Source organism: Solanum tuberosum, unplaced genomic scaffold (genome assembly GCF_000226075.1).
Source record: "Solanum tuberosum cultivar DM 1-3 516 R44 unplaced genomic scaffold, SolTub_3.0 scf00471, whole genome shotgun sequence".
NCBI classification, from domain to species: domain Eukaryota; kingdom Viridiplantae; phylum Streptophyta; class Magnoliopsida; order Solanales; family Solanaceae; genus Solanum; species Solanum tuberosum.
Genome location: NW_006239389.1, coordinates 108279 through 119235, shown reverse-complemented (window position 1 = coordinate 119235; position 10957 = coordinate 108279). Strand labels below are relative to the sequence as shown.

At 31.4% G+C, this 10957-nt stretch overlaps 1 pseudogene; it reads right to left on the bottom strand.

Moving 5' to 3' along the window:
- Positions 1-4117: 4117 nt before the first annotated feature.
- LOC102586906 (transmembrane 9 superfamily member 2-like) overlaps positions 4118-10957 on the bottom strand; it is a 7177-nt pseudogene continuing 337 nt past the window's right edge.

The following is a 10957-nucleotide window of genomic DNA, read 5'->3' as shown; positions in this document are numbered from 1 at the left end:
GGCTACTACGCTATCTCAGTTGTGAGTCTCACACTTTCTGAATTTAAGGTTGAATTGTTTTATTTGGGCTGCCATGATTTCATCTCTATCCCTCTAGTCCATTGTCCGGATTTAGATTTCATTTTTGGGGGTTGCATCCCCGTATTCTAGACTATGTTAGATGTTTAGGTACACGATTTTAGATTCTAGGAAAATTATTTTTGCATATTTACTGTTAATTGTTATGACGGTTTGCTTTAATTAATGAGATTGTTACCTTTAAATGATTTAGTTGAGTTCATATTGGATTGACGATTGGAACTTCTATGGGGGGTTTAGTGAGGTTGTCTCTTAGGGCGATTTAGATTGAGACATCACAAAACGCTCTTTATAAATTTTTAAGCTATAAAAAACTCCACAACGGAGTTTAAATTTTTCACGTTAATTGACCTATCAATGTTTGAATTTGTGATGATAAATACGGATATCACTATCAATTAGTTTTTAAGCATCAAAAGATGAAAGTCATAATTTCAAATTAAGAAGAACAAAAAAATCCAAATATATGCAAAATGAGCTGAATAAAGTAAAATCTGAAAATATGTGCTAAATAGATCAAAATCATTTCGAACTTAACAAGTTTTATTTAATGCACACAAACCCTATATGTTACTCTAGTTACCCCCTTCAACATTGTAATTTGAAAGCCTCGACTCTTCTAGATGCTAATGTGACAAAGAATGTGAATTGGCTCACTTTTAGGTACGAATGAAAAATTGACTTTTAAGTATAATATTTTTCAACTATTAATTGCCACATAATTAATATAATAATTTATTTATTCCAATTATATTACTCTTTGTTTTTTAATATACATTGTGCATTTTATCACAATTTTACATAAGGAAAAATTACTTGAATGGGTACCTTTTAATAAATAATTACTGATTTTAGCGATATTTTATATTAATTATTATTATAGCAATATATAACAATATTATGATAAATCTGCAATATGTATTAAAAGTGAATTATGTATGCAATATATATGAATTATAATTGTTTTAAAATATATTACGCTTGTTTGGTAAGAAATTGACACATTGTATTATTAGTGTATTAAAATGTATGATAAATATACTATCAACCAATAAAACTTGTATTATATATGTTTTATAAATTGTTCTATGTAATATGTATTAAAATTGTATTATAAATATATTAAAAGTGATCAAATAAAAAAAAATGTTATTGCTATAAATGATAGATGTTTCTTAGTATAGCATATTTATGTAAGTTTGCCTTTACATAACTTAGTTATAACTCTATTTATATTATCCAAATAAAAAAATGATTTGACTAAAGTAATGAAGTCAAAACGGTGTAATTTTTATATATAAAAAAAAAGAAAAATATATGTATTTATTATTTTGCAGTAAGTATTTATTTTAAGTTTTTAACTATGCATTATTATTATTTTCGGGTCAAATTAATTGAAATTTTATTTTATTTTTCTATATAATTTTGCATTAGATGCTTGATTATTATTTTTTAATAGAAAGGGTGTATTTCTTCTTTCCTGGACAAATATGTAAAACGAACTTGATTATATATAATTATTTTTAGAAAAAATAAAAAAATTATCATTAAACTGTTTATTCTAATTTATTTTTTCATATTTGGCCAGAAAAGGATAATTTAAATAATTGGTGAGACCTAAAAAAGTTTTTAAAAAATTATTCTAAAAAATGTCACATGGACAATATGTGGTAGCGTGTGTGCACACTTTTATGGGTTGTCAACGTCCAGGGGAAAGTGTGACTATTAAATTGTCAAGTTGATGAGGATAACTAAATCAACGTAAAGTTTAGATATGCACTAAATAAAACTCATCAAGTTTAGGAGATTGACCTATTCGGCCTTTGAATAATAAGCTTAAGTCAACTAATATAAAAAGTGCAAATTTCATTTATCTATTCTTGTACTTCTTGGAGAAAAAATCCAAGTGACAAGGATTTCATTGACCACATTAATGTATGAGATTATTTTTACAATATTTACGTACATCAATTATTTGTAGTTCAACTACCTTTTATTTTTTTCTTTGTCTTTTGTTTAACTTTTTTATATCAAAAATACAAACTCATAACTGTAAAAGAGTTTAAATCTCCAATCCTTAGATGGTGACTATCTAAGGTTATTAAAAAAATTGTACAAAAATAATTATGAAAGGGGATATTATGTAAAAGGTTCTAAAATATGTTTATGTTATTGAGATTTTAAAAATATTGTGTTAAGTTATTTTATCTCAAGGGGATTCATAGTAAATATAGATATATTTCTTGTAGTCCGAGTTAAGAGTTTATTTTTTTTATTTTTTATTTTTTTATGGTATCAGAGCCAAAAAGTATCTTGAAATTTGAACTTTCAGGCCATTAGTGGAAAAATAACATTGAAAAAGGTTCGATGTTACTAAAAACTACACGCACTCGTGGAAAGCATAAATATTTTTGTGTTTGTTTTCAACACTACAACATTTTAGGCTTTTAGCCATCCTAGTAAAGTGTAGCCTAAACTAGCAAAAAGTGTGGTTTTTGATAAAAGGCTACACTTTTTGACTTTAACCAACGCTTTTCAGGGGGTGGCCAAAAGGAGTGTAACCTTTGACATTAGGCCACACTTTTTAAATGTCGCCACAATAGCTACACTTAAAAAGTGTGGCCAAAGAGATATAAGGGAACACTTTTTAGTAATTAATTAGCAACACCTTTTGTTTGATTATACTACATTTAAAAGTGTGACATTTGCTTTGTTATTGGGCACACTTAAAAAATGTTGCCTTTTATATCTCATCTAGAACTACACTTTTAAAGTGTAGCTTTTCTTATGTACAGTAAGCCATACATTGGACGTCCCTATAGCAACACTTGTGAAGTGTGGCAATAGTGTGCAGAATTTTTGTAGCCACAATTTTTTATTTTTAAGAATAATAATTTTTATTTGCGTATATTCAATAATAACATATAATAATTAAATATATAAGCGATCTAAAGCACAAAATTATCTAATAAATAAACCGAAGCTATATATTTCTAATAAACTTCGAGAAACATGTCTTGTACAACCAATACTTAGGCAAACATGTCTTGTACAACCAAACTTCGACAAACATGTCTCTACTATCAATAAATTCTGCAAACCCAAATGAATTCAAACATAACAAAAACTCTTCATCGTTCGCTACAGTAGATCTAGTTTACTTCATGCCACTATTCAAATTCAATCACCGGCATTTTCTTGCACATTCAAAATAAAATTATAAGTTAGTAAAATAAATCATGTGTATTAAATATGCTTAAATTCACAGTAAGCCAAACCAATTCATGACAATAAAGTCACAGTAGAGCAACCATAAACTGAAGCTCTCCTTAATACAAATCTAAAATTGAGTCACAACAGTAAAGTTCTACAAAACTAACAAATCTAAAATTGAGTCATAACAATAAAGTCACACCAAACTCTCCAAAACTTACAAAAGAGCAAAATGTTAAAGCATGTTAACCTCCTTTCCAAAACTAACAAACTAACAAAATTTACCAACAGCAACCTCCTTTCATAGAGGAGGAATCAAATTCTAATCAGCAAAATGTTAAAGCAGATACGAATTAGGCAAAAAAAATATTTTGAAAAACTACAGCAACAATTAGTGTACATGGAGAAAAATGTTTTCCAAACAATCAAATAAACCAACCAGAAAACAAGAGAAGAACCAGAAAAAAAAAAAGGATACAAGTAAGAAAATAAATCATGTTCAGTGTACCACAAATCCATCTTATGGATGTTATTCTTGTAAACATAACTTGAGTTACAATAACGAGTAACAAACTACAGGAAAGAACAAAAAAAACAATTTCATTTAAAAAAGATGGGAGTGAAAACAAAAGAGGTCAAATACTCTTCTGTGGACGTCTGAACCCAGCTTTCGTGTTGTATATAGCCCTCTGGATCTCGTTGCATTAAACCTCTTTATGTGGAAGCATACATATGCGTGAGACTCGTATTTAGATGGGTGTTCTTAAAATATAACAATGTTGTATGGAATAATTTGCTCACCATTAACTATTTTACCAAGTACTTGCTACGCCACCTACAAAAATACAGAATTTGAACCAAAAGTTACTAGGGTCTGCAAAACTCGTAGCCAACATACTAGGTTTCCCTTTGTCTCGAGTTCAACAACAGTAATCTCAACCAGGGATTTGAACCTTGTCGTTTGTGCTCTCTTACGAGCAAGTAGTTTATGCTTAATCAACTATGATAACAAAAAGGCATGATACACCTCAGCTTACATTATAGTTATAGCTGGAACGAGAGAACAAGTTTAGTGTCTAGATGACATTAGCTCAGCATTTATGAGAATATTACAGCACTTACCCAATTAGTTCCTTCAAGATGGCAATAGAAAGAGGTTGATGTGTATCTGGCAACGCCAGAAGTGAGTGCATATATAACCATCAGGGTAGTGAATAGAGCTCCTCTATTGTAAGGATAAAACACCCCGACAAGCGCCATCATGAATATAAAAATTGTCATGTACAAGATACACAATATACAATAATGCAAATGTTTCTTATATTAGACTTAATTTATCAGAACAGATTGTAAAGAGCTGAGCACCACAACCACGTGCTGCGAGAAACAATGACTTGTGTTTCGGGAACCTAAAGACATCACCATGTATGTACTTCCATCCCGTCTCCTCTTGATCGTTAACTGATTCTTCATCATGTGCATACCTTTTGCATACATTGTCAATTAAAAGAGTTATTTCTCTAGAAAATCAGATATGGTCAGACCTCTCTATAGCGAACAAGTTTTCTTTGGAACGATGTATTACTATATGTTATATGTAACAACATTTCGTTGTAGCAGCCAAAAAGTATCAGGAAAAATATAGGAGTTTATGACTGTAGTTAGTTTTCTTTTTGAAAATGAAGGATACTTGATAAAATCATTCTTAAGGACTCACATAAGAATCGTGGCAAGGAAACCGGTTAAAAGGAGGACAGAGACATAAGAATTGACAATCGAGAACCAATGAATCTCCAAGATATGCGGTAGAGAAGTCTGTATGAACTTATACATCCGATTCTCAAACAGAATATATGTTCCCTTCCATTTTGCGGTGTATGTGAACTCAGCATCGACTTCCCTATCCTCTGTTAAGTCCAAAACAGAATGTGGATCCATTCATGCAGTGATCTCAATAACACGATCCATGTTATAGTGGATATTGAAATGAATGTGTTTGTATCAAAAGTACTTGTAATATTTTGTATCCTCTGTCTATTCCCTATTCTCAACTCTTCCGATAAGGCCCCGTATGGTCAATTCATCGTAGTACATCTCAAAGTAATAGTCCTTATCAACTGCTTTTCGAAACTGAGCAACTTCATCCTTTGTTAACTTCTTTCGACAAAGAATTTTCAAGTCTTTATCTACCAAGAAATAGAGTGCATAAGGACCACTCACGAGTCAATCCCCATTTAAAAATTTCACCTAGATCTTCCTTCTTTTCTTCTAATTTCACATGATCTGCATAAGAACTCAAGTAACATAAGATTTCAAGTGTTCCAACATACATCTATCAAAATTTGTGATACGCATCGTGACTATAGTCTAACCTCATAGGCGGATACAGGATTTGAAATTTATGAGTTCTTATAACAGACATTAAAAAGTTCATACAAAATAAGAACTGAGTTCATAGTCATATATTTATTTAATAAGTTTCATATACGAGGTTCGACTAAAGCTATTGATTTCACGTGCTCCACATAAATACAATGAGACAAAAGTTATAGAATGAACCTGGTATGCAGAATGGCAAATCATAATACTTTTCAGTTTGAACCAACTATGCCAATCATGAACACATCAGATTTACTTTGGACAAGCATGGGAAATTCAACAATGCATAAAATCATTTTCAACAGTTGGTACACAACAACAAAGCTGTGAAATCAGTAAATTGGCTTATTTGCAACTCAACATATGACCTTGAACCAGGAGCCAGGGAAAATAATAAATTATAAAGTAGTAAAGATATGGTGTTTGCAGCAATGCAAGGAAGAAATAGTTAAGGATTCCAGGGAAAATCTTTATTAGGAAAACATAAAAGGGTCAAAATGGCCTTAACATATCATAAATGGTTTAAAAGTACCTTCCTTCTATCTATTAGATCAAAACCGCCCTCAACACCGCAGTCTCCAAAATAAGAAATACCTAATCCATACATATAAAATAATTCTGAACATCTGAATTTTATGGTGATTAACAATTAAATAAACCAAGCTTAAGGCGAGCACAAAAACTACGAACTCAAGACGACTAAGAACGAGGAGCTGAACAAAACTCAAGAAGACTAAGAAGCCTAGGTTCACTTTCTGCTGAACCTAGGCTGCCCACATTTACTAGATTGGATGTATGCTTTTTATTACCTTTTTAAACAGAACTCAAGAAGACTAACAAGCCTAGGTTCCAGCCAACTTTTAATTCTCTTCAAGACTGTAAGTTTTTGTTCTATTTTGATGGTATATGAGCAGATTCCTAAGTTTTGACAGCGAACATATTCACTCTCTTGCCCTTTGTTTTTTTGCACATGTTCACATATCTGATGTACGATTTGACTGATAGCGAACAGAACAAACAGTGCTTATATGAACTTGACAAATACAACAGTGAATTTTATAAACAACTACAACTATATGAACTTGACCAGTATGACGTTCAACTTGTCTCGAGAAAGAAGGCAATCAACACTGAAAAGCCTCAAAAAATCACGCAGCAACACGTAAACTAACATATCCAGATGATCACGACCAAGATGGAATTCACATGGATGAGAAAACAAAAGTTCAACAACAATGTCTCTATGAAACTAATCATGAGTGTCTGTTCAGGCAACTGAGGTAGAGGTTACTGTACAGGCAACACATGGCTAGTACATCCATTGTACAATGGTTGACAGAAGAACAAATTTTAAGTGTGATATAACTGTAGTATATGGAAGTAATAATTTGTAAGAGAGAAGGGACATATGGGATGGTTTGATGAGGTTGGGTGCTAACCTAACTACCCCTTGGTGCATATATGGAAACTTCAACTCTCCGTTATCATTTGAGGATATAAAATGAGGCCAACAAATAAACGAAAGTGAGAGTAGAGATTTCCAGCAAGTAATTGATACTCTAATCCTAACTGATATGAAAGCGACCGAAAGAGTATTTACTTGGACTAATAGGTATATTTGGAGCAAAATAGACAGGGCATTATGTAACGAGGAACGTATTTCATATGGTCACATTACATCTCAATTAGAGGAAAAACATTTCTCAGATACCTCCCCAATCCATATGGAAATCAACACAACTATAGCCTTGAAAAGAAAGTCTTTCAGGTTCATCAACATTTAAACTGAGGATGAGAAATTCATGGAGATCGTAGAACATAGCTGGCAGCAACCATTTTGGGGGACAAACATGTTTAGACTTTGGATTAGATTGAAATTATGCAAAGAACCACTAAAGCTACTACAACATGAAGGAATAGGTAGCTTGGACAACAGAATTGCAGCAGCAAGGAAAAGGCTAAATGATATTCAAGCTCATCTTAATTATGCCTCACACTAAGAATTTATCGAAAGGGAGAGAATAGCAGTAGTAGAAATGACAAAGTGGATGAATATTCAGTTAGAAATTCGCATGTGTCTGTCTACTGTGGTACTTATAATGATGTTTTACTAATATAAAGCATGGCACTATCTTGTTCGTAATTTAACATAGTAGAAATAGAAACGAGTGTAAACGAAGAAATACACATAGAGAACAATCCTCTCCCTCACATACAATATTACAAAAGGGTGAGAAAGTAGATAAATTTCAATAAATGTTGAAACTTGAAGAAAATTTCAAAGCCTATCCACCACAGAGTCGATGAAGCTGGATGAGATGTCGAGGACAGTTCTGGCTGAAGGAAAATTGACAAAAGTGTTGAAGTGCTGAAACAACATAGAACTTCATTTAAGCAAAGAACTAATGTCTATAAATATATCCTTAGCGATTAAGGAAATTAAATGAACTAATTGAGATTGACAAATTCTATCAAGAAGCAGGTTCACCAATTGAGCTCATTCTGTTTCAACTATGCCACAATGCCAACCTAAAAATTAAAGTTCTACATAACATAATCTATAATTATAGAAAAATAGTAGTACAAAGACAATACCTTTAACACTTCAACATTGAAAACATGACCTTAAATGGGTCATTCACCTTAGGGATATTGAACCTCGGAAAAGCGAAACTTTCATAGAAATTGAGACACCCAAGTAGAAGATTCAGGTGTTGATGAGAATTCAAGAGTCAATATTGTGGATTCTCACTTCTTAGCAATAGCATTAACCCTACAACTGATCTAGAAACTAAAATAATCAAATGAAATCAGAACACGTGTGTACCAATTATTGTTGAGTTGTTGGAAGTTAACTTGCACTCGGCTATGCTATTGACTGTTAAATTTTCTACTTCACCAAACAGTAGTTCTTTGTTGTTTTTGTTGTCCTTTTCTACTCTACTGTTTCTTCTGTAATCTTTGAGTGTAGTGGGTTTAAGGGGAACTAACAAATATAAAAGAGAAAAATGGGGCAAAGAATTAACTGATGTGGGTAGTACAAAAACGAGCTAGACTCCTAAAAATCAACAAAAAATCATCTCAACAACATAAGAATATCAGCCAGATTCCATAAATTTAGACTTTTAAGGAATAAATTTTTACTTTTCTTTTTCTTTTGTAATCTTTGAGTGCAGTGGGTTTAAGGGAAACTAACAAATCTAAAAGAGAAAAATGGGGCAAAGAATTAAATGATGTGGATAGTACAAAAACGAGCTAGACTCCGAAAAAACAACAAAAAATCATCTCAACAAAACAAGAATATCAGAAAAATAAACCCAGATGCCATAAATTTAGACTTTTAAAGATTAAATTTTGACCTGATAAACTCTATTCCAATAAAATCCTTTCAATGTTATGAAGCTTTAAGACACCATCTTCTAAAATGAAGCATATTGTTCTATCTTGTTCACCAACTAGAGTAGAACAGCGAAAAAAATCACATTAGGAGCAAATTTTATTCTTCAAGCTGACAAGAACAGCTAGACGAGCGATTCACGATGATCAATTTTTCAGATTGGAGCAAAATCGTAATCCGATTGTAATGAACAAAATTTTCAAACGATTCTTCACTTTGCTTTGTGAAAAATCTTTATTTTATGTGTTGATGAAGAAATACCTGTTAATTTGTGAGCCCTTGAAAAAATTTAGATTTGGAGCAAAGACCTAAAAGTTGGGGAAAATTTTATATTTGAAACAAATTTTGTTCTTCAAGAAATTATAATTTTTTTCTGATATGGGGAAAAGACCTAGAGTTGAAAGTTTTATGTTTTATGACTTTTTTTTTTGCCAAATAAAAATTGGAGTGGGACTTGAAAATGTTGGAGGGAATATTATAATTTAGTGAAAACATTAAGGCTACACTTGTAATGTGTTGTTTTTTCAATTATAAAAATAGCACACTTTAAAAGTGTGGTCATATAAATAAATAGTTGTTGCCAATTATATCATGATATAACAACACTTATAAAGTGTAGCCTATGCCATTAAAGAGTACGTTTTATAAGTGTTGCCAATATTATCGAAGCCAAAAGTTAAAAACATTGGCTACGCTTTAAAAGCATGCCCAAAAACATTTTAGGCAACACTTTACAAGCGTTGTCTAGATTTAGTGTGGCCATAGACCTAAAATGTTGTAGTGCGATAGTACATGGATAATTGTGTGCTTCAAATTATATGGCATGTGATTCCACATTGATTGCACATTTTAGACTAAACGTGTCAAGTGAGTCGGGCCAGATCAATCCAATCCATCAAAAAATCCAATCAAATTTCAATAGGATAAGTCATAACTAGACTTTTTCGGTCTGGTCTAAATAGTTACAACCACATGTTCGACCCAGGCCACAACTCATGTACACAATTATTTTGAGCTTATCGAATTGGGCCAAATTTTGGCCCACTGATCCTAACGGGTCGAGTCTTAGGCCGGATCGGGTTAATTTTTATTTTAAATTTTTAATAACATTAAATACTTCTTAAACTTATTAATTTGAAAGTTTGAGTCAATTATCGATGTAGTGTCTTGCTATCGATTTAATTTTGAAATAAATATAACTTGAAATTTGAAATTTGATTTGTGAAAGTTGACACTTCACTCCCTTATATGTTTTGAAGTTCCCCATTGTTTGTTTCGAAGACACTAGAAGCAGGTAAGACATAAACTCTTTTTGCTAGGCTAACTAAGATCACATCTTGTAATAGTAATACTACAGTCCCCTCCCCTAATATAGTACCATGTAATGAAGCATATTAACTAGTATTAATATAATATCTCTGTTTATAAAAAAAAAGTTAAAATTATGTAGTATATACTATATATGCACCAAATATTCACATAATATTCTATCTATAATAATAGAATACTTGCATTATATTATATACATTTATAATTATAATATAATAATTATAATATATATATAAATTAATATTCACGGAATATATATCTATAATAATAGAATATTTATGTGTAACAACCCGAAATGTTTTTGAGCTAAGACTCAAACCATCCTTCGTAGTGAGTAAGTTTTTTCGAGGAATTTAAATTTTCTTTAAGTTTTAAGGTCACTAGATGTAGCACCTTGAGTTCCAAAAAGAACTAAATTGGAAATAGCAAAATCTGAAATTTTGCAAGTTATGCTTAAGTTATGAGTTTTGGGTCAACTTCAAACGACCATAACTTTCAGTACAGGATGAGTTAGGTGGGTTACAAGGTACCCAATGAAAGGTCTTTGAATTATCTTTCCAA